This window comes from Amblyomma maculatum, chromosome 6, assembly GCF_055883805.1.
Source record: "Amblyomma maculatum isolate TAMU_Amacu chromosome 6, ASM5588380v1, whole genome shotgun sequence".
Classification (NCBI taxonomy): domain Eukaryota; kingdom Metazoa; phylum Arthropoda; class Arachnida; order Ixodida; family Ixodidae; genus Amblyomma; species Amblyomma maculatum.
Window position 1 is genome coordinate 76,800,225 of NC_139349.1, and position 5,394 is coordinate 76,805,618.

The following is a 5,394-nucleotide window of genomic DNA, read 5'->3' on the forward strand; positions in this document are numbered from 1 at the left end:
TGTGGCTGTTAACGTTCTAAAAGTTTGTATGAAAAGATATTTCGGTCTTATCGCCTTATTTTGACAAAAATTTGTTATGATCTGATTGAAACGTAGTAGCATCAAACAAAAAAGAATTGGTTTTTTAATATTAGTTGTTCGCAAATTGCTTTAGCTCTAGCCAATTACTAAGACGCAAAACATATCAAAACTAAGTTCACCGACCACATCGGAGTGCGATGCTGAGTCCTCCGTCTCAGAGTCCACATTTTCGGGGCCTATGAGAAAACATTGCCAAAATGAATGAAATGCGAAAACGTTATTGACACATGCTAGCTCCGGTCGCAATTTGAATATATGTGGACACTGCTCGACACACATATGATTGATGCCATATTTACAGGAGTACCCAGTGGAATACCTTGAAATTAACGCAACTTAGATGGGCAAAGGTGGCGTACCATACTTTTACCAAGGCCAGCAACTATTTTCACGTGAGTTCAAAATTAAAAACCCCACAGAGTCACAGTTGTGTTTGTACAGCTTTTATGTGCGCGTCTTCGATTCTGCGCTATTATTTAATATGGACAGCCAAAGCACTCAACCTACATTCTCTTAGTATACTCAGCTTGCAGCAGTTAGGCAGACTTCAACAAGTTAAAGTTCGAAGTTGCCCATATTTCTTTCGCCGTCACTCAACCTGGATATAAAATGTCTTCTCTGTTTAGTATTGTGACTGCTACAGGCCGTGAAAGTAATGACTGTTTACGTACTACGTCCTTCTTTGTTAAACGCTCACTATTAACTTAGATGATTACTTGAATAATAGTTTACTTATTTATACGAAGCTTGCTAATGTAGGTATCGTGAACGCCTTCCATTATTGTCAGTTAGTGTTGCAGTGACTAGAAGTTGCATTCCTTGACCACCAGCTGCAGCAAGTGGTTAGGCACAACACCCAGCTTTACATGGCACGTGACAATACCGTTAGGTACACTGCTATGGTTGCCACTAAGGCAAAACGTTTTCAAGAGCTTCTTTGCGCCGTTATTATATATTGAGAATCATGCCGGGAACAGGGTGCATTTGCAATGCTGCTGATAAACAAAACGATTCGCTATGTTACTTTTCTTGCAGCTACACATACGTGACATATATCTCTCATCGAGCACAGGACGCATTTTGCAGAATCCTTGTTTAAAAAGTCCCCACGGTCCGTCGCAATGCTGCATGGTCAACAAAATCTGCCCCACGCAAATTATCTGGGCATTGTTTTTCTTTGTGGTTTGCGCATACGTTTTTTTTTTCAGGACCCTTATATCTTCGACTGGTATATTTCAACTATTCTTTTTTTTTTTTAGAAATTAGCGGTAATTGCAGTAAATGCTGTCATGAAGGCGATCGAGTATCATTAACTGATGTTCCTATATGTCCTGTCCCAAAAGGAGGATGCGAAGCACAGCTATAGACTTACCGCTTACTAAAACAGCTGCATCCTGGGCCTGTTCCCTCCTGTTATTTGAAGACTTGGGAAGAGTATACAGGGGAGAACAAAATGGCAAAACGTAATATTTTCTGTGCTAAGTAATACCGATTAGCAACTCAGCTGCTGAGATAATTTTTAGCGCCAGATTGGTGCTTTTCCTATCCTTACATTGGATACTGCAACGTCACAGCAACGTCAAGCTAGGCATTTTGAACAAAAAGGATATTTGAATTTTCAAGAAGTATCAGAAGAAGAGTATTACAGCTAGCACGGTAAACCCTATTACATTAACTAGGCTTTTTTTTTTTAGAAATCATATTTTCATGCGAATCATAACCTGAAAAGTATTCGGTCTTAATTCGAAGCAACTGGAAGTCACTATAGTTATTCCACGAAAGCGCAACGCTGTAAGTGCTTTTACCCGAGAGAAAGTAGGACCACATCAGCCTCAATGACTGGAAACTGTTTGCTTCCCTGACGTTGGGATAATTTTCGGTTTTAATTTTGACTAAAGTTATTGCTTCACTTACCACATCGACAATCTCGCATGATGTGACGAAGTTCACTAGGAAATAGAGAAAACGAAGGAATTAAAACGAAACAGAAGTGTAATAACGAGAGAAATGACAACTTTAATAATATTTGTTATTTCCCTTATTTTTAAACAACATAAAATATTTGGTAATGTTTCTTATGTGATTAATTAACATAAAATATAAAATAAGAGGCCACTCCATTAAGGTATCACGCGAGAAGATCAACAGTCTCGTTAGCGGTTCCTCTGATAGAGACCCTCGTTCGCGTACTGTCACCCCTTAGCGATATGCATTCTGCTCCTGGCATAATCGCTGCTCTCTTAATCGGTAACTCTCTAATCTCACACATCCGCATTAGCCTATGGTCATCAGCTACCGCTATATGGGATATTACGACTGGCTCAAAAAATAAACAGGCGGTACCTTATTTTCATTTTTTTTTTATAATGGTATGGGAAACAAAGGGGCAGGCTTGAAGGACGAATGTCTAAGGACTGAGCCCGCAATCACTCACAATTTTCTGCATTTCCTTGTTGTTTGCGTTGGCTAACAAGAACTTGAAGGTAATGTGACAGCCTACTAAACCGAAAGACAAAAAGTATAACCAGTTACATTTTAAATAATTTTACTAAGCACACACAATCTATCATGAGCTCATTGCAGCTAAAGTTGGATTGTAATTCCAGCACTGATTCTCGCCTACTTCCGAATGTAAACAAAAAGTCTATAACTGTTTCTTTTATTGAATGCTTACACGTATAGTATAATTGCACCATAACACACAGTATATCAGCACGTCTTTTCTTGCGAAGCTTTCAGTTTGTCGCTATTTTCCAAAACACAGCCTATTTCTATCACTATGTTAATAAAGTATTTTGCAATATTTGGCAACAGCCTCAGAATTGGTATTTCCGAAAAGGCAGCCCATTGATGCTTTTATGGCAGATTCACCTACTCGACGCGAGGGCAGGAACAATTTTCAACGAAAATTTTTTACATATCGTAAGCTCAGACCATTTGTTCATAGCAGTATCTTGCAATATTCTTCAGTTGCGTCACAGTTAAAAAGCATCCCACAGAGCTAGACTTCGGTGCACATTTTTAAACTGTCAGTTCCTACATTTAGCACAAATTAATCCGCGAAGGGACTTTTTTTCTTAGGAAAATACTGACATTAGACATGGCGTTTCTAAGACACCAATTTGTAACTTTTTTTGTTTGTCCATCCAGACAGACAAAACGGTGCATAATACAAGCAGTTTCTCGGTGTCAAATGATGCGGCGGAGATAACGCTTACATAAGCCAGTTTCGGTGAGGGCTCTTTCATGTCATAGGTTTAGATAGCAAAAAGAACTCACTACCTGACGAATGCGAGCTTATCGAAATCGGTCCCCCTTCCACCAGTGGCAAATCTTGGTGTTCATCGTCCATATTGTTGTCCTCTTCGGATGATGCCATGTCTTCGCAGTAAGTGGTTCAGACTGCGTAGAAATTCTTCAGTAAATCAGCAAGTAAGAACATTGAGAAACTCGATGGTCTTTACGAGTGCAAACAAAGCTCTCATAGAAATACCATAACCAATTCAATATGGAACTTGGATCTTTTCGCTTCCACAAAAAATTCGAGACTTCTCGGAACGAGATCATTTGGTTGGAAAACAGGTCCCGCGGAAAAGCTGGCAAAATAACCTGCACAGTTTCATATGTGAGCCTCGTCATTCAGTGTTTCGCTCGCTGTTGTGGCTGCCCCACGACATAACTCTATTTTGCACTTCAGTTTTGCTTCGGCGGAAGCGTTTCGGTATCACGAAAAAAAACCGTCTGACGCAATTCGTTCGCCCCGTGTGCATAGGAAGCTAGCGGATGTGGTTTCCCGTCAAAGATGAGAGGTATCACATTTTTATGTCGACGTTCTTCGTTCAATTAATAACAGGACATTACAATATTGACACATCTGGTATATTCACTTTCTCGGCAGGTTAAAAAACGAGACGAGGCCGTGAAAAACAATAACACCTCCGACCTCAAGAGTTAATTTCTTTAAGTACTCAAGTTCCCACGAACCATAGTTGACTGGAATAACCTCAATAACGACGCAGTCATGCAGAAATCATTAAGATCATTTGAAAAGCACCTTAAATAATTCACCATTATTGTTCTGCCTTTCTGTGTGTTTGGTTGTGTATATGTATCTACCCTGCTAAGGTATGGAACAAAGACCGCAATATGTATCATTAGTTAATTACTAATTTAATTAACTAAATAATATAACACTGTTGAAGCCTGGTAGAATTACTATTTACAAGCTGGTTGATAAGCCATCAATATGAGCGTAATGACTGATTAGTTTATACATAAGCACGGACAATTTTATGCTGAATAAGTTTTGAAGTGGAGGTATATTCTAGCTGCGATACAGTGGCAAAGGATGTGATTAGAATGAACAGAATGACATGAGCTTGATGGCTTGATTCTGAAGGCGCTAAATCTTTCAATATGTGTGCAATATGTATTTCCCCAGCAAGATAAACCATAGTTATATTGACTATGGATGAAGGTGTAATATAATGAACGTATTATGTGAGGTTGAATATATGCCCGGGTTTTGATTATGATGTGAATTTCGAACGCAACTTTATGCATGAGCGATTAAGCATGGCGATGAAACATTAAGTACTTATCGAGAGTTACGCCCAGTAACTTGTAAATTTCTGAGATAGGCAGCGTATATTTTCAATTGTCAGTGTTGGCAGAAGAGATATGATAGTGAAAGGAGATAGAAATAGCATCAAAGTCATTTTGGGATGAACTTATTCGTAGCTTGTTATTTTTGTACCTCATATTATTGTTATACTGAAGTGTGGCCGTGCATCTGTGAGAAGCATGAATGGTTGTATGATCCGAATATAACATACACGTTGTACGGTTTAGTACAGCAGACATATCAGTATTAAATACTACGAAAAGTAGAGAGCCTAGTGTGGGTCCTTGGGGAAAACCTTTGTTTACAGCCTGAGTTATAAAAAAAAGTATTATTCACAAAAAACAAAAAGAAAAACGTAAGACCGATTGCTTAAACAACTGCGGTAAAACTCGAGTGTGGGCCGGAGATACGAAATGATTCTAATTTATGAAGAAGTACGGGATGTTTAATCATGTCGAAAGCTTTTGTTAGATTTATAAATGTGGCTCCAAGAATTAAACCGTCGTCAATGGCTTGCTTCGCACTTGTAATAAAGTATATGAGTGCTAATTCGGTAGAATAGTCTGGTCGGAATCCAAATTGCTGTCGAGCTAAAAGATTAAATGCATTTAGGTAATTCATTAGCCGTCTGTAAAAAAGCTTCTCGGTATTTTGGTGCAAAAAAGAAATATGAAGATGGGAAAGTAATT

General features: G+C 38.7%; 1 protein-coding gene across 1 annotated transcript in view; it reads right to left on the reverse strand.

Moving 5' to 3' along the window:
* The window catches only part of LOC146186036 (baculoviral IAP repeat-containing protein 7-like), an 8,704-nt gene extending 8,452 nt beyond the window's left edge, over positions 1–252 (reverse strand). The window contains exon 1 of the mRNA XM_084607977.1: positions 205–252. The gene's annotated coding sequence lies outside the window, so the exon portion shown is untranslated. The remainder of the gene's footprint in view (positions 1–204) is intronic.
* Between the last annotated feature and the right edge of the window lie 5,142 nt (positions 253–5,394).